This window comes from Mustela putorius, unplaced genomic scaffold, assembly GCF_011764305.1.
Source record: "Mustela putorius furo isolate JIRA1106 unplaced genomic scaffold, ASM1176430v1.1 tig00003869_pilon_pilon_pilon, whole genome shotgun sequence".
Classification (NCBI taxonomy): Eukaryota; Metazoa; Chordata; class Mammalia; order Carnivora; family Mustelidae; genus Mustela; species Mustela putorius.
In genome coordinates, this window is record NW_025422021.1 from 1,303,970 (window position 1) to 1,323,729 (window position 19,760).

Consider the following 19,760-nt stretch of genomic DNA (forward strand, 5'->3'; position numbering starts at 1 on the left):
TCCTTGGTTCCACTGGAGCAAGAGTTTCCAGGATTAAGTTCCAGGACATGGTCAAGTGTAGGTAAAGCAATGTCATTAATAAAACTACATTCAGCAAAACAGGACTCACAATTTAACCAAGGACCATAGAAAACTGAAGGATGAACTAAAGAAGGGTTGGCCATTGTTGAAATCATAAAATTCTCAGGCTGTTGTTTTTATTATCAGCATGGCTGATAATATTTCAAGGTATCTAGATTTCCCGCCCAGGCATTTGAAACCAGAACTAGGTTTGGGAGTAGAGATGAATTTAAAAGAAAATGGGAACAGGTTAATAGTGGAAGTGGAGTTAGATATTTTGTGTTTAGGGAGGCTGAATTTTCCATATGAACGGGGAGAGAGATAAGGGAAGATCAAAAACATCATACTTAAACAGCAGGCAAAGAGAAAAATCTTCTATCAGAAGAGTAGATCTGCCAGTGGGAGGAAGGGTAGAGGCAGGAAAATGGAGGGCTGTGAGGGATGGCCTCCTGTGTGGGGGTGTCTAGAAATGTCCCCAAAGGCTAAAGGTGTGGAGGTGGAGAGAGTGTTCTGAAACAGCGGCTGAACTCACAGTTGAAGGATGCTCATTAAGGGGATGGAGTGCTTTGGGATCAAAGTCTGGAGCAAAGTCAGACTAGAAAGACATTCAAGAAAATGTTACCAAGAATTCCTAAGATTAGCAAGATCAAGAGGCAAAGATAAGGTAAAATATCAACATGCCATCCCATTCTTTTCAAAATTTTTATCCTTGGATTTAACTCTGCTTACTGAACTAAAGAATTTTAAAAATTAGCAAAGCTTTTAGAACTTCTCCTGACTAACCCAGGCTTTCTTTACTCTTCTCACCTCACAAATAGTAATATAAGAGGTGATTTTAAATACACATCATTTAGAAAAGATTAATGTGTTGTAAGAAGCAATTTGGTTAGCAGGAAACTGATTTTCTCTTTACTGGAATATCATCATCTTCATAAAGCATTCCAATTCCTTTTTTGTTTTTTTAAGCTGAAGAAATATAGTCCATGTTGCAAAATGAGTCAAGATAATCTGAGTCTGAAAGTAGGAAGAAAAGGGCATAAATGGAGTACATACCCCAGGGGACCATAACGCAAGCCTTGCTGAGGTTACTAATTTCAGTTCACATAGGACCCAAGCATCTGGGGCCAAATTTGCCTAGTAGCGGGAGGAAAGAAAACTGAAATGAAATATAGGAAAGTTAAAATTACATAAAAATGGATCAAAAACCCCTCCCATTTTGCCTAGATTGAAGCACTGTCAAGTCAAGAACTCCGCCTCATAAGCATTAAGAATGGTTTCTGAGGGGTACCTGGGTGGGTCAGTGGGTTAAGACTCTGCCTTCTGTTTAGGTCATGATCTTGGGGTCCTGGGATTGAGTCCCACATTGGGCGCTCTGCTCAGCCGGGAGTCTGCTTCCCCCTCTCTCTCTGCCTGCCTCTCTGCCTACTTGTGATCTCTGTCAAATAAATAAATAAAATCTTAAAAAAAAAAAAAAAAAAAAAAAGAACGGCTTCTGACTGATTCCACCCCATAAGGCTCAACATAAAACCTGACATCTTGTGTAGTTCCTACCCTCTGATTTTGTGATCTAAACTAAATAATGATTCCAAGATTCCTAAAATCAAAATCTACAATCTGATTCATGAATATTAAGTTTTAAGGTACTGGCAAATATTAGTTTCTATAGAATGAAAAATCTGTAGGACATTTTCTAAACCCCTGTGGAATGTATTGTCTCAGTAATCTGAAAAAAAAACGTGCTCCGACAAAAGGAACCAGATACTGTTTGCTCAAAATACTGTCCTGACTTGGGCGCCTGGGTGGCTCAGTCAGTTAAGCCTATGGCTCAGGTCATGATCCCAGGGTCTTGGGATGGGGTTCCCCTTTGGGCCCCCTGCTCCATGGGGAGACTTCTTCTCCTTCTACCCCTCCTCCTGCAAGTGCTTTCTCTCTTTCCCCCACTCTCTCTTTTTTTTTCTCTGTCAAATAAATAAAATAAAATAAAAAAATACTGTCCTGACTTATGTTAAGACTTTCCATTAAAAAGTCAGTGTCAAATTGGTGAGAACATAACAGATTGCCAAAGTTCAGTTGTATTTTAAGCACTGACTTTTAACATAATAAAGAAAATAAAGACACTGACTGTATTGACTTCATGAAGGAATTTTTCATAGGGAAGACTTACAGATGACTGAGGAATTACCGCTAATGTTAATTAAATGGGTGCATAGAAGTTTTTTTAACAAAACACAATCCCTCCATTTTTTTTTTAAACAACAGGAAAAAATGTTACTTGCTCTAAAAGTTTCAGAATGTAAGCCCATATACTGGGAAGAAAAATTTGCATACAGGGTTGTAAAAGCGGGATAAAAAGGTTTTAGAAAGACTTTGATCAAAGCAATACTATGAATCAGAACTGTCACATTTCAGATTTTTTTTTCATTATAATTCTTTGTATTTTTTTAAATATCAACTTCTACTGTATTTTGTTGATACTGGTATTTTATAATATCTATATTTATCTTCATCTTTTTCCCCCAAACTTCCACAGACACAAAGTCGGTATCTTTGTTCTGGAGAGAATGACTTAGAGCAGTGCTTCTCAAACTGTCTACACTGAAGATGTAGATTTTCTGATGTTTTGTTTTTGTTTTCAATTGTAGATCAATTCTATTATGTAACAGTGGAAATGATTTACTGGTAAAATGAAACTAATAAAGCAAAGGTGCATAGATACAAGCCACATTTTTATTATTAAAGTCAGTAGTTATTCTATTGTATCAAATTGCTGTAAATTTTTAAATGCTTACTCCCAATGTTTCTGTTCATGGATTGACACTGGTCCAGAGTTCACAATCTGAGTATTGAAGGGTTCAGATTAACCAAAACTATCATGATTACCCACAGTAGAGAACCACTGGAGTGATAGGGATCCTATCTTACTCTATATAGTAGCTACAGAAATAAATAATATCTTTTACTTATAATGGCATGCTTTCACTTCCCAAGTATTTGCATGTTCATGGTCCCATTTATCTCCAGGACATACTGCGGCAGGTAGTCAAAAGCTTATTATTTTATCATCAAGAGGCCAACATATCTTCATCATGGAAATGCATTTACTTAAGTGCACATGTTTTAGCCTACTGCTTGATAGTATTATGTTATAAAAATCTGGATAGAACATACCATATGCAAAAAAATAAAATAGAATAATTAAAAAAAAACCACTGTATGAAAATTGCACAGTGAATTGAGTTACCTTTTTATTCAATTTAGGAAACATTTATTGAATGTTTGTATGTGGTATGCACTGTCCTTGACTTCACATGTGGGGAATTTGAGAGGAAAATAAGATGTTCCTTGGCAGTCTGATAGGGCAGATGAGGCAAAACCAAGTGCTGTTATGACTTGAGAAGGAAAGGCTAATTTTGCTGGAGAAAGTAGCATTTGGTTTGGTCTTAACATAGAGTACCTGTTGAAGTTGATGTAAGGGAATTCTGCTGAAGAGGTAGAACAACAGGAACAAAGTCAGAGAATATGAAAACACAAGGGGAATCTACAAACCAGCTCATCCTAGCTGGCCTTTGCATATGTAAGGATGTAAGGATGACTTCTGACAAACAGAGCTAGGACAGTAGATGTGTGCTAAATCATGGAACAGTGAGCTAGGGAGCCTAGCTGTCTGGGTCCCACTGTTGTCCTACAGATACAACTGTATCACTGAGTGGAGTCTCTCTGCTCTCAACTCTACTCACCCTGACTTAACCCTTGATCACAATCCCCAGAATGGAGTCTGAACCATAGAAAGGGCAGCAAAAATAGATATTACAGAAGAGATGATGGGAAAACAAAAAAAGATAATTCCATTAGGCAATACACAACAAAACTGACAAAAGTCATGATTAAACATGTATGTCCTGAAAAACTTACTAAAATTTTTACTGCCTACAAATATAATTCATTTTTAACTTCCCCTTTTATTTCCTAGTGCAGTTGAAAATCTCTCTCCATGCGTAATTTTGCATTTCCATATGCCTCATCCTATTCATTAGACAAAACACTATCATTAATATCATCTTCCTTAGAATCTACACAGAAAAGGTATGAATAATATTCAGATTTCTTTCTTTTTCTCTGATGTGAATGGTGACACACAGAGATATTCGTGACGTGATTGCTGGCATTGAAACAGCCATGTAGTGTAAGGGGTTAGGGACCAGTGGCAAGCAGAAGAACCTGCTTAAGAGTTAAGAAGCAAAGACAGAAACAAGGATGACAGAAAACACAAGGTATTTGAGAGACAGAAGCCACAATTCTGAGCACGACCTTCAGATCCACTTTTAGCCCCAGAGCTACTGAGACTCTTTTTCTTAGATATATGCACAGCGGTCCTTTATAGCTTTATGTCTCTTTTGTTTAATTTAGCTTTCATTAAAATGATTGTTTGATGATAAAGACACACTGTACTTCCTACCTGATTATAAAGGAAAATGAACATAATAACTGCATACATCACCTTCAAAAATGCCCAAGTGACATAGAGCATAACAAAGACCAGGTATTAATTGTCTCCAGAATAATCCAGGCTGATCTTTCTCTCCCTAGTCTTAAGGAAACAGAAGCTGGGCATATGTAGTTTTAGGCTGTAAAACATTTACCCTCAGAAATTATATTTCCTAATAAAAGGGAAGTGATAAAGGAAAAGGAAAGACTCTGGAAAATAATTGCATCAGCGTGGTGGGTGTATATACTGCCTTGCAGTTCTCCACAATAACCCCCTTTTTGTGAGGTGGGAAAAAACCCCAATACTATAATAGGTATATTCATTCAGATAGGAGTTTAGAATTAAAGTAAAAGAGATTACTTTCTCCTCAAATAAAATAAAAAGGTAAGGCTGATGCATGTAAGATTAAAAACCACAGAATCCTGACCCTGGAAATGGTCCCAGGCTTATAGGCTTAAGTATGGGAGATGGTGTGTGTACTCAACATAGAGATCCTTTCCACCAGCCACACTTTACATTGTCCATATTGTCACCTTTGGCCATGAAGGACGCTAGCACATACAGCACCCTCAGGAAAGCATAATGGGGGCTCATCGACATACCGCCAAGAGAAGAGATAAAGTCACCAGCATGGGACAGAACAGGCTCTCGGTTTCAGAACATTGCATTTTATGATTAAAAAGGGCTGGTGGCTAATAAAATTCAGTGATTATGACATGATTTCCCCAACCGTACTTAAGGTAACACCAAGGTTACTCAAACCAAATATTTTAATGAATTCACAAAGACCAGAAGCCATTTCTAGATTTCCCAGCTGTAAGAGCTCTAAAATATAACTATTACATTCAGCTCAACAGAACAGTAAAGCAAGAACGCTTATTGCTGGTGACATTCTGGGGAACAGTTAAAATTGCTTTATGGCCTTTGGTAATGAGAGTGGACAGCAGTATAACAATACATAATAAGGTGAGTTTAGTTTTATGTCCTGAGAACAATCTGCTTTACCCTTATGGTTCAGTTCTTTAAACTGTTTCTGTTTTAAGTAATTACAAAAGATAGCTGGCAAGTGACAGTTATAACCACTATAGCAAATGGACTTTGTTGTAGCGTTGTAGTCGACCCCTGAGGACTATTATCTTAGACTTCTAGGGCATTTAGTGTAAGTGAGGATGGCACATGAAACAAATGCCTCCTGACTTATACTAGACTTACAAAGATCTCCTTCAAGGAAGACCAGCTCAAGATTGTGGCTGGTGGTGTTTTCCTAAGGGTAGTACTTCTAACCCTGGTTATGCTTGAGTTGCTATTAGGAGGTACAAGAAAAAATATACATTTTAATAGTTATGTATTTTTTTGTAAATTAGCACATGATAATTAATATAAAGACCACATCAAACCTATGATTTCATAGATATGACTGCTTAAGACGAATAAATTTTAGAAGATCATATGGGAAAGGCAGAAGTTCTGATGTTGGTATATAAAGAATGTGGCAGTTAGTCTCCAAGATAGCTCCATGGGTCTCAATTCCTGGGATTGAGGCCCTTGAATAATCCCCTCCCACACTAGATAGTACCCATACATAACTTACAGGCTCATTTAACCAATAGGCTATTGTGGAAATAAAAGAGTGTGACTACCCAGGCTAGGACAAAAGTCACTGAGGCTTCAGTTTGACCCCTGGTCATCCATCTGAAGGAAATCAACTTCCATGCCATGAAGAACAACCCTACTAAGAGTCCCAGGTGCCAAATAACTGAGAAACCCTGCTCACAGCCAGCAAGGAATGCTATCCTCCTGTTAAGAGCCTTGAGAGTGAGCTGACATCTTGGACTGCAGCTTCACAAGGCATGAGGGGCCAGAACTACCTCAGCTGAGACCCTAATTTCTGACCCATAGAAATTGTGTGAGGTAATACATGTTTATTGTTGTTTTAAGATGCTAAATTTGGGGGTAATTTGTTAAGCAGCATTGGATAACCAATAATAGATGAACTTTGCCATGGGCAAGAGTGGGAAACAACGTCAGGGGATCCCATTTATGTGTGCTGCTAAGTAGCTCTGTTTTACCTCCTCTTCTCTGAAGCTTCCGTTCCATAGAGATGAACCATTAAATCTTAGTTCTAACAGAAAGTGTACCTCTTGTTTCTGCTTCTGGCTGACTCTACACCTGGTACCTCATATCTGACAAAGTGTTTACTATCACGTAGTCCTTCCGACCCCAAGAGGGTTATAGGCTTTTAATGAATGCAGACTCTGCAGCCAAGAGAAATGTAGCTGAGAGGTGCGATCTAGATCTACAGTTCCCAATCCCAAACATTAAGTGACTTGCTATCTCTCTTGTTCTTTTTCTGTTTCAGAAAGTTGCCAAAGCGGCTGCTGTCTCTCAGTTCAACCCTCATGTGGAATTTTACAGTTTTCCCTAACTAGGAAAGGCCCTAACTAGGTCCACGGTAAATTGAGAGTTACAAAGTTGTTATTTAATCCTTTTCTTCTCTAAACAATTTCAAAAATACATTTTAGATATTTTTCTTGTTAATTAATTTTTTCGTCATGTCAGCAGAAGTAGTTTGTTTTAAAAAGTTCTTGAGACATTCGTCCAGCTTCTTACCTTTGCTCAGAGGACTTGGTGAGAAGATTCCCATGACGCTGTTACTCCCTCAGATTTGGGAGCAAAGAGCCAGTGGAAAGAGCACAGAGACAGGGTAAAGAGAATTCAGTTCATTTTCTACATTTACTCACATATTCTCATTCACTTTTTTCTGTTTCTGAATTATTTTTTCATCATCAATGGAAGTTTCTTATTAGGTTTTAGGTATACATGTTGAAAATTGATTTGGTTTCCACTGTGTTCTGCAATGTCATCATTTCCATAATTACACACCACTATTGGCTGTCCCCCAGATGATTGCTTAAATTATATATCATGGGATTTAACTATAGGCCAGATGATGGTGTTTTTTAATCTTCACTAGAATTCCTCCCAAATAACTAAGGAACTAATTTTTTTTTTTTTTTTTTGGTCTCTAGTTTGGGCTTTTTAAAGTACCTTTCTTGCAACAGATTAGAAGTTCCTTTATCTTTTAAGTTTTCAAGCTGCTTTGGTTCATGCTTTGGGGGAAAAAGAAGAGGACTTGCATTTCTCTGTAACTCTATGACAAGACATTCCATGAGTCAGACTCACTAATAATTTGCAGGATGTTCTGACCCACAGACACATTATTTGCCACATAATAAACTTAGTGAAATACCAAATTTTATGAATACCTAAATCCTGTGCTATCTACCTCAGGAATCCTACTTTTTAGTATCCATATTACAAGGAACCCAGATGAAAGCAAACGTTGGTAGAGATGCAAACTCAGTATACCAGGAAGGTTAACTTCCAGTTCTGGCTCTAAATCTCTAATCGTGACGTGAGCAAATCTCATGACTCTTCAGATGCCAGCCATTCCATCTGTAAGATAGGAGGGTTGGAATACACGACCAAAGATCACTTCCAGCTCCAAAGGCCAAAAACTCTGTAACAGTGATGGCAGCTGAAGACACCCACACTTCCTGTGGGCACATATTCTCCCAACCACTTTGTCCTGGTATTCGTGCCCACTGGTCCAGCTCACTGGCTATTTTATTATCATCAGCCAAGCCTGTTCCTTTTCTTTGCTCTGTCCTTTTTGTTTTTGTTTTTTTTTTTAAGATTTTATTTATTTATTTGACAGAGAGAGATCACAAGTAGGCAGAGAGGCAGGCAGAGCGAGAGAGGAGGAAGCAGGCTCCCCACTGAGCGGAGAGCCCGATGTGGGACTCGATCCCAGGACCCTGAGATCATGACCCGAGCCGAAGGCAGCGGCTTAACCCACTGAGCCACCCAGGCGCCCTCTGTCCTTTTTGTTTGATGTTTGTTTAATTCTTCGTCCTTTTTGTTTTCTTCTAAATTCTCTACAAGGGAAAGGGTGCACGATAGAGATTTGCTACCTCTTGATATGAACACTCTTCTAGTTTTGTTAGAAAATAGATCTGAAAATGACCTTCCAAAAAGTTGTCACCCAGTCATTCTGATGTGCCTATCATTGCTTTCTGGTATATTCTCTTTTAATTATTTGGCTAGTTATTGATTTTAGGGCTCCCCCACCAGAATGTACTTTCAGTAAAAACCTCCATCTGTGTGCCATGGTCCTGTTTCAGCCTGAGTTTCTAGGCCATTGTTTGACAAAATAATAATCGGGATTGTTTGTATCAGCTTCTATGCTCAGTATGCTAAACTAATTAATTGAACCAGAATCCCTTTCAAGGAAATCTGGCTTTTGAGGAAAGGATGCCCCCAAAGACATCAGAACTATTTAGAAATAGCAGCGGTTCAGAAAACACTTAATGTAGTCACACTAAATCATCCCTAGCATGACATGAAGCAGAAAATCGAAAAGAAAGAAAAAATTCCTAGACAGAAAAGTGTCTAATAAACCTTCTCTAAATAGTTCACCATTGTGTGGCACGTGGTATGACTGGATAAACAAACTTAACAAGCATATCTGGGTTGGAGAATTCTGGCTATAAATGTACTTCACATCTCTTTTTGTGGCCAGACACAAAGTAAAAATGGTAAGGGCACTGTTTTTAGTGACCATGTCATCTTTAGTTATGGAAATTTCTCATTACTTTGAGTTCCATGAAGATAGTCTTAATGAATCTAAACCTGATTTTGTCTTTAAGTAGGAGCTGTTTCTGAGAAGAAATGATAAATGAAAGGGAGAGAGTATAAATGAAATTTTAGACTGGGCCATTATTTGTCCCATAGTCTTTGGAGGTCACTTTTGGCAAATTCTTCCTCTATGATTGTCTAGAAGTTATCTGAATCTCTCCTCACATAAATGTTCCTGAGCAGCTGACACAGTGTTGGCACAGTGTGCACCTAACAGGTGAGCAAAGGTGAGCAAAGCAAACCACTCAAAGCATATCCTGGTACAGGGTAGGTCAGGCAAGAAAAGAACTTTAGTAGTCACGTGTAGGCACTACTTCATGCGGTTCATAAATGACTCTAAAATATCGAAGAGAAATCCAAGGGAAAAAATACTATCTGTGTGATGAAACAGGAAACATGTTGTGGTGGAGTCATACAGGAGAATATTCCTCCAAGGTCGAGTTAAAGTCCTACCTCCTCAACAAAGCCTTTCCTGCTGGCTCACATCATTTTCTTCTCTGTTTTCAATTACATTTACTGTCTATTAGTGGCTCTTTTTTTGCATTCGGTCATATGGAACCTTGTTGAACTTTTTCAAGAGTTGATAAACTGCTGAATAAACTCCTTGAGGAACAGTTCCTCGGTCTTATCTTTATTTTTATCATCATTGTATTGCTTGGTAGCTAGCCTGTGAAAAACCACTCAAAGGAAGTTTAAACTGAACTGAAAGGATAGAAGAGTAATAACTCAGCATTAATAGCTTTGTAACGATGATCACAGAAGAGTTGACAAGCCACTGGACGAACCCAATGGGAAATAAGAGAGCAAGAGAATTCAGATGATATAGTCCATACAAGTTAGCCTGCTGGAGCGCAGATTACCATGACGAAGAGCAGAGATTAGATCTGGAAGGACAAATGGATGATAATCACTATGACTCCTTCCTGTTTTCCTTGGATACTGCTATTTTAAACCTTGTCACTGTACATGACTCTCTATTTTTACCAAATAATATAAGGATGGTCACCAGATGCAAAATAATTATCTATCACCAAATAATGTATGTGACTATATCATTTGTTTCACATGTGGCATTTTTGTTTTTATTTCTCAAAATCATCTTATATTGTTCCACTGATTTTATATTAGAGCTACTATATTTTAAACTATTAACAATAGTGAGAAATATAACTTACTCTTATTTTAATGTGTGATTTTAAATGTTAACCTTTACTCCTTATTGAAATCTATAATTTATCTTCACTTGGTAGTATATTCTTCAGGAGTATTTTGATAATTCACTTTTTCAAACCACAACTACATATTTACTTTAATTATTTAAAATATAGAAAGTACAAGTACTTTTTTAAAAAACCCTCTTTATGGGAAATGTGGAAGTGTAAATAGTACATTTTTTCCTTGTGGGCAAACTTATTAACACCGTTTAGTTCCCAGAAACTAGCAAGAAACCACAACAGCCTTAAGAAAGAGGCTGAAGACACACTCTATAAATAGATCCTATAAACCCCAAATACAAAAATAACTCCTAAAATGCTCCATAGGACCAAGGGTCCTTGCCTTACCTTTATAACACCCATTATTCACAGGCTAAATCATGCTTGAATTATGCACTTTAGTTTCAGTGTAGATTTAACTTGTCCTCCAAGGGTCACATTTCCTATTTTAATTGATATGTTAAAATAATTCAAACATTTCTATATTGATATAATGATTGCCTGTCACAATATTTAGTCTGCCTGTCATTATATCACCTGGATAGCTGATATAATGCTTTTTATTGGGTTGGGAAAGACTGAGGGAAGAGAAGATCTAGAAAGAAAAAAAAATTAAGGGCTTAGTTCTGACCTATTAAAACAAAGGTCTAGCAAAGTCCCACAGGGTAACTGGATTTGGAGTTCACAGGAGAGGCCTAGACTGGAAATATAAACAGAGGAGCTGTCATTATGGAAGGTAATTAAAGCCATGAGCCTGAATCAGATCACCAGGGAAGAAGCAGAGTAAGGGACCAAGTATTGAGCAACTCTTCATGAATTACAAGGCATTTGAAGAGAAAGGAAACTTTCTAGATATTAAAATGTATTTTTTTTAATTATAATGATTAAAGTGATATGATATTGAATTGCAGTGGTGATCAATGATAAAGAGTCCAGAAAGAAAATCAAGTATGTATGGGAGTTAATACATGATATACATGTAACATTTCCAACTGATAGAGCAGGCATAGATTATTCAATAGAACATAATCAGCATGAGAATCTTTTCCATTTTCTTTGGTTACTATTTTTTAAACTTGTTGCTATTCTGGCTACTTCAACAAAGAAGAAGCTAAAAAGCTAAAAACCTAAAAAATATTTCATCTTGTCTTTAATCCATGTGGAATTTATTTTGGTGCAACTTATAAATGAATAAATTAGCATACAAGTAAAAAAAATCTGTAATTTTGGGATAAGAAAGGTATATCTAAGCATGTATATAAAATAGAAAACATATTTAAAAGTTAATAAAGTATGAATAATGCAATCTGGGAAAAGTATTTTCAACAACACTGACAAGGGTTATCTCCTTATAGCCTGTGAAGAAGTTTTATAAATCGCTATTAAACAGATGAATACATTCATAGAAACATAAAGGTTATGTTAAACAACAAAATCATCAAAAAATAGAAATGGTAAATGTTGCAAACATTGTAAAACAATGTTTGGTATATTTAAGTTAAAAACAAGCTAAAACAATAGTGAAATACCATTTTCATATCATCAGATAGGCAAAGATACTACTCAAAACATATATGACTAATGTAGTTCATGTTGGTGACATAGATCAAAGGTCCTAATACTGGCTAGGACAGGTAGTTTTCCAAAGAGAGCAGCACCAATAAATAACTTATGCCACATGTTTTTCTTATAAATGTGACATCAACACTTTCCCATCAAGGAGATGGGAGTCTGTGGGGTCTACGTCTCCTCCCCTTGAACCTGGGTGACCTTCGTAACTGCTCCAACTAATGGGATGTGGGAGAAATTATCTTGTTTAATTTCTAACGCTAGGTCATAAAATGCAATATGTTTTCACCTAGCTCTCTCTCTCTTGAAACCCAGCCACCATTATGCGAAGAAGCTAGTCCCTTAGCCTGTGTCTAGCATCAAGCACCAGACAACTAGAAATGTGAGTAAATGACCAAGCCTTCAGATGACACAGGCCCTTGACTTCTGGTTTTCCAGCTGAGATATAGACATCCTAGGGTACAGGCAGGCCATCCCTGATGTGTGAATTTCATCCACAGAAATCATAAGAGATAATAAATAATTATTGTTAGTTCAAGCCACAAAGTTTTAGAGTGTTTTGTTTTAATGCAATAACAGGTAATGAATACATGGGCTTTTAGCACTATATGTCAAAAACCAGGGCATATCTGTTGATTAATTTATTTTGAAGAGTCACTTGGACAAGTACACAAGGATATATGTTTAAGGAAGTTGACTACAGCTTCCAATATTTCATTCTTACAAAGATAAAATCAAACAATTGGGAACTACTTAAATAAATTAAAAGGTATCCATATAATGGAATACTCTAACCATTCAAAATATGTAAAAAAAATCTCTATTTGACACAGGAATTCTTCAATTTATATTATATAGGTAAAAAACTAGATTTCAGGATGTTTTACTTATAGAATCCCATTCTTTTGGAAAAAATTTTCTCTTAATCTAGGTATAGAAAAGTCTTGAAAATATGCATCAAGATTATAATGGTACATATATTTTGTAATCAAGTAAAACAAGCTATCTCTCTTTTGAAAATTCTAAGTAAAAACACAAAGCACTTATGACATTATCTCATTTAATATTCACAGATGCTGCGGGATAGGCATTAGCACTTTTATTTTCATTTATTTTCTTTCTTTTTATTTATTTTTTTAAATTGAATTACAGTTGTTATACAGTGTTATGTATTATTTTTAGGGGTACATAATATTATGATTTGGGGTCTCACTTCTAGCTTTAATCCATGTCAAGTTATTTTTGTGTATGATAGAAGAAAATGGTCCAGTTTTATTATTTTGTATATAGATGTCTAGTTTTTGCAACCTCACTTATTGAACAGACTCTCTTTTGCCCAATGTGTATTCTTGCTTCCTTTGTCGTAGATTAATTGACCAGATAAGCATGGGTTTATGTCTGAGTTCTCTATCCTGTTCCATTGATCTATGTGTCTATTTTTGCAGCAGTACCATACTGTTTTGATTATGATATCTTTGCAGTATATCTTGAAATCTGGGATTATGATACATCCAGTTTTGTTCTTCTTTTTAAAGATTACTTTGGCTATTCAGAGTCTTTTGTGGTTCCATAAAAATTTAGTATTATTTGTTCTAATTCTATGAAAAATACTGTTGGTGTTTTGATAGGGACTGCAGTGAATCTGTAGATTGCTTTGGGTGGTATGTTCACTTAACAATATTAATTCTTTCAATCTGTGAGCCATGGTATATCTTTCTATTTGTGTCACCTTTAATTTCTGTCACCAACATTTTTTTTTTAAGATTTTATTTATTTATTTGACAGAGAAAGACCACAAGTAGGCAGAGAGGCAGGCAGAGAGAGAGGAGGAAGCAGGCTCCCCGCTGAGCAGAGAGCCCAATGCAGGACTTGATCCCAGGACCCTGAGATCATGACCTGAGCCGAAGGCAGCGGCTTAACCCACTGAGCCACCCAGGCGCCCTGTCACCAACATGTTATAATTTTCAGAGTACAGGTCTTTCACCTCATGGTTAAATTTCATGGTTAAATTTATTTCTACGTATTTTATTCTTTTTGGTGCAATTGTAAATGGGATTGCTTTCTCAATTTCTCTTTCTGCTACTTTGTTATTAGTATATAGAAATGCAACTGGTTTCTGTATATTAGTTCTCTATCCTATAACTTTACTCAATTCATTTATTAGTTCTAACAGTTTTTTGGTGAAATCATTACTATTTTCCATATATAGTATCATATCACCTGCACATGGTGAAAGTTTTACTTTTTCTTTACCAATATGGATAAATTTTATTTCTTTTTCTTGTTTGCTTGCTGTGGCTAAGACTTCTGGTTCCATTTTGAATAAAATGACAAAAATGATCATCCCTGACTTATTCCTGATCTTAGAGAAAACACTTAGTTTTTCACCATTGAGTATCATTTTAGCTGTGGATTTTTTCACACATGGCCTTTATTGTGTTGAGATATGTTTCCACTAAATCACTTTGTTGCGGATTTTTATCATGAATGGGTGTTGAATTTTGGTTAGATACTTTTCCTGCATCTATTGAGATGATCATATAGTTTTATCTTTCATTTTGTCAATTTGATAAATCACAGGGATTGATTTGTAGATATTGAGTCACTGCTGCATCTCTGGAATAAATTCCACTTGATGTGATGAATGATCCTTTTCATGCATTGTTGAATTCAGTTTACTAATATTTTGCTAAGGATTTCTGCATCTATGTTCATTAGGGATACTGGGCTATAGTTTTGTTTGCTTTCTGTAGTGTCTTTTTCTGGTTTTGGTATCAAGGTAATGCTGGCCTTGTAGAATGAATTTGGAAACTTTTCTTCTCCTCTATTGTTTGGAAAATTTTGAGAGAATAGGTATTAACTTTTCTTTAAATGTTTGGTAATATTCACCTGCAACTCTTTCTGATCCTGGACTTTTGATTTGGGGCAGTGTTTGATTACCAGTTCAATTCTGTTACCAGTAATCTGTGTGTTAAGATTTTCTATTTCTTCCTGATTCAGTTTAAGAGATTTTATGTTTCTAGGAAATTATCCATTTCTTCTACATTGTCCAGTTTATTGGCATATATTTTTTCATAATACTCTCTTCCAACACTTTGTACTCCTGTGGTGGTATTATTACTTCTCTTTCATTTCTGACCTAATTTATTTGAGTTATCTCTTTTTTCTTGGTGGGTCTGGCTAAAACTTTCTCAATTTTGTTTATCTTTTTGAAGAACCAGCTCTTGGTTTCATTGATCTTTCCTACTGTTTTTTCAGTCTCTATTTCATTTATTTCCTCCTTGATCTTTATTATTTCTGTGCTTCCACTAAATTTGGGCTTTGTTTATTCTTCTTTTTCTAGTTTCTTCAAGTGTAGAGGTAAGTGATTATTTGAGATTTTTCTTGTTTTTGGAGGTAGGCCTGTATCATGATAAACTTCCTTCTTCGAGCTGCTTTCACTGAGTCCCAAAGATTTTGGACCACTGTGTTATCATTTTCATTTGTCTCTAAGTATTTTTTTATTTCTTCTTTGATTTATTCACTGACCCATTCATTGTTTAGTAACATGCTGTTTAGCCTCCACATGATTGTGGGTTTTTTTTAATTGATTTTTAGTTTCATACCATTGCACTTGGAAAAGATCTTTGATATGGTTTCAATCTTCTTAAATTTATGGAGATTTGTTTTGTGGTCTAACATGTGACCCACCCTGGAGAATGTTCCATGTGCACTTGAAAAAGAATGTGCATTCTGCTATTTTGGAATGGAATGTTCTGTATATATCTGTTACGTCCATCTGTTCTAATGTGTCATTCAAAGCCACTGTTTCCTTATTGATTTTCTGTATGGATGATCTATCACTGATATAACTGGGGTATTAAAGTCTCCTACTATTAGTGTTATTATCAATTTCTCCCTTTATGACTGTTAATATTTGCTTTATGTATTTAGGTATTCCTATGTTGGGTGCATAAATATTTATAATTGTTATATTCTCAGTTAATTCCTTTATTATGTGATGTCCTTCTAGATCCCTTCTTACAGTCTTTGCTTTAAATAGTGATTTTCTTTTTAAAGAGATGAGCTTCACAGGTCATATTTTGAAAAATTGCAAAATGCTGCCTGGTCCTTGCACTCTTCCTCCATCTCCTTACCTATTCCTTCTCAAACAAGCACATTCCCTTCATGTTCTTAAAGAATGTCTAGGGAGATGGGAATAATAATGTATTTGAAGAATGTGCATAGATACTACCCTAAAAATAAATGTCATTATATAATTACACATCAAAAAGACTCTGGGTAATATTATTATGCCTATTTTTATAAATGAGGAAAATGTCTCAGAAATGCAAAGTGGCTTATTCATTATCAGTCAGAAATTATTAGAAAGCAAACTAGATATGCTAACTCCAAAACTTACAATCTTTGCACTCTATGGAGAGGCACCACAAAGTGTTTCAAATTTCCATTGTGCCATACTGGGTATTATGCAAAGAGAATTATACAGTAATATTGTCATAGACATTATGGTCTATGTAAACTAATACTCATTGACCTCATTTAAACAGATCTATGAAGGCAAATAATAATAATAATGAATATTACACACTGGATTTTACAAATAGATCATTATACAGCTGATACAATAAAAAAGAAGTTAAGGTTAGTGTTCATTTTAAATCTGTTTTAATTATGTATGAAGTGAATTTATCTATTAGAAGACTACATCTATGTTGTTTGTTGAATATAGTCTACCTAATTTCTACAGTCCAAAATAGTAAACATAAGGGCCTTATTTCAAATCTTAATAATATAGGGCTGGTCCAAGGCATAACTTTGAATTCATTAAAATTTATTTTCAGCATTTATTCATATTTCCTTTATCCTTTAGACTTCATTACCTAGACATATGGACATGTGTCTATTTTTCCCACAGGAAGGTTGATTTTTGCCATAAAATTACTGTTAGCTAAAGTACACTGCCTATCAATTCTATATCATATGCCAAGAAATAATTAAAACTTAGGACAATTACAGTTTTAAATTAGTTATCCTGTCTTATATTGCTTGATTTCCCCATGCTGCTTTAAGATGCTACATGGAAACAAGCCACTGAGACTTTTCACAAATACCTTGGTAACATTTTGCAAAACTATTTTTAAGTTATGAGTTATGTAGAGGTGTTACATTGATCAGTAAAATGCCTAAGAAATTATCAGCTAGGGTGCCTGGGTGGCTCAGTGAGTTAAAGCCTCTGCCTTCGGCTCAGGTCATGATCCCAGGGTTCTGGGATCGAGGCCCACATCGGGCTTTCTGCTTGGCGGGGAGCCTGCTTCCTCCTCTCTCTCTCTGCCTGCCTCTCTGCGTACTTGTGATCTCTGTCAAATAAATAAATAAATAATCTTAAAAATTTTTAAAAAAAAGAAAGAAAGAAATTATCAGCTAGAGTTCACATTCTATAAAAAGGAGGAAACTGAAGTTCGGAGAATATCATTATCCCAGGATCAAAACCCAAAAAGTAATAGAGCCAGAAACAGAAGTTCCATTTCCTAATTCTGAGTCTGCTTCGTCTCCCCGTGGCTCTGTTTCCACTCTACTGCAAACCTACATCTGCCTAGTTGGATCAAGGAAAACAAGTGACTACTTTCATTCCTCCAGGATAGGATGTCTGCTGTCTATGGGATATTCAGAATGCAGTGGTTGCTGGATTCTAATTAACAAGACAGTTCTAAATGTGTACTAAGGATGTGCCTCATGCTATAGGTTGCATCCAAAGCCATTCTTTAATTGAGTGGTTATGGCAATCTTCCTAAATCATTGCAAATTATTAAGCAGCATGTGGTACAACTGGGACGAGGAAGGCTCAGGTGTAATAAATGACTGTCCTTTAGAGAGTCATTTCTTCATAATAGGGAAGTAATTCATTAGGGAAATAAAAGAAACTTCAACTGTAGCAATTAAGCATATTGAAAAATATTTCATACAGAAAATCCTTTACTTCTTGTCTGAACTAAAGCAGAAACCAAAGACCCATTTCTGAAAAAGTTATCAAAACATGCAAATTCACTTAAAATAGAATTGTTCTTTGGCTCATTATTTACATTGTGGCATTAAAAGCAGCCATTATTTTCCAAGAAGAACATTGGACTTCCATTTGAAGTGTTTTTACTTAATTCAGACTTTCATCTTTGAATACAAAAACAAACAAGCAAACCTGAAAAACTCAAAAATAAACTTAGAAAGTAATGGTGTTTGGAGATACATGATCTAAAACAAAAAGCTGAAAATCCAGGTAATTCAAAAAGCAGAAGAATTTTAAAAATAAATATGGTATTAGAAATAAGTCTATATTTACTACACCAAAGACAGTAAGTCAAGGACTAGAATGTCGAGAAGTTAAGTCGACCTGGATTACGGTCACTCTGCAAGCCTTGTGGCTTTTGGTGGCTTTTTTGTGAAACTGATGACATCCTTGCTTTTCCTTCTCTTCCTTTTCTTAAAACCTGCATACAAGGTGCTTGTCATCTTCTAGTTTGCATACACAATTTTTGAAGCATGTTTTTCCTTTTTGACCATATACTGGTTTGTTTTTTAATGTTTTTCTGGACAATAACTATAGATGGATATACAAACAATTCAAGTTGCATTTTTTTGGTTATTCTATTGTTTCATCATTTTAGCATTAGTGAAAAAATTTCACTCAAAAGCCTTTTTATTAACACTTGTTGGGTAAGAAATGATTTGAGGATATAGTATAATTTAAGGGTATCCCAAAATGTGTAATAAATCTCTAGAAGAAGAAGACAGACCGAAAGTTTACATAGTACATGCTCACATTTTTTTTTTTTAAGTCTAACATCCAACATCTGGGCATCATGATCAGGCATTTAATTAAGGCAAAATGGATGTTAAAAATTTCACATGGATTCCATGAATCAGATTTGCTATTACATCATTTGAATTGGAGGTCTTTATTTCCCCACTTCATAAATATCTCTTTAAGGACGTGCCTGTGGGTGAAAACAGGACATAGAATTCACATTCTTTTGAAGAAATAGATGCAGAAAGACCCATATACTTGTGAGGCTCTCTACTGCATACTTAGTGCTTGGGACTGGGAGAAAGTAGGTTTGTTTTGAAATAACCAGTCTCATACTTTTCTTAAATATGGACTTACCTGAAAAATGTTTTGGGGTTGAAAAAAATAATCATGGCAAGAGTCTTGAAAAGATTTCTGTAAACTGGACAACTTAGTTTAGTACTGTGAAAGGTAAAAGAAACAATATAATCTTAAGTAAATACAGAAAAAGTATATGTCTAATATTTGTTAAACTCACTAATGCCTGAGCCAGCAGGATGATAAAATTGATTCAAAGAGTATCTGAGGACCTGGATAGTTATAGGGAAAGGAGAAGGAAAGCCAGAATAAGATTGCTATGTCAAACACAAAACAACATAATAATCTAGTCAACACAGTCATATTTTCTACCAGGAAGAATTCATTTGTACCTCCACAAAAAAAATATATATATATATATATATATAACTTCATAGAGCAATCAGTAGGTAATATTTGAATAAATAAAACTCCAATACCCTAGATAATTAATCTTTGAGTGGTCCTGCAGATGATACATCAATATAACTTTGAAAGAACATATAATCCTGCTTTGTCTAATTCCTAAGTTTTGAACGAGTTTTCCTAACACCATTAATATTTAGAATGATGATATTATATGTCTGCCAGAGTC

General features: G+C 35.6%; 2 long non-coding RNA genes across 3 annotated transcripts in view; one reads left to right on the forward strand and one right to left on the reverse strand.

The window, feature by feature from the left end:
• Positions 1–19,760, forward strand: part of LOC101682847 — a 77,181-nt gene that overhangs the window by 40,966 nt on the left and 16,455 nt on the right. The gene's annotated exons all lie outside the window — the stretch shown is intronic.
• LOC101683035 overlaps positions 17,384–19,760 on the reverse strand; it is a 71,867-nt gene continuing 69,490 nt past the window's right edge. Inside the window, exons 7-8 of one of the 2 annotated variants that reach the window (XR_006602495.1) lie at positions 19,187–19,270; positions 17,384–19,019 (exon numbers count right to left, since the gene is read on the reverse strand). This is a non-coding gene — a long non-coding RNA (uncharacterized LOC101683035). Of the gene's footprint in view, positions 19,271–19,760 lie in introns of both variants that reach the window. The other variant, XR_006602494.1, reaches the window with a different exon arrangement.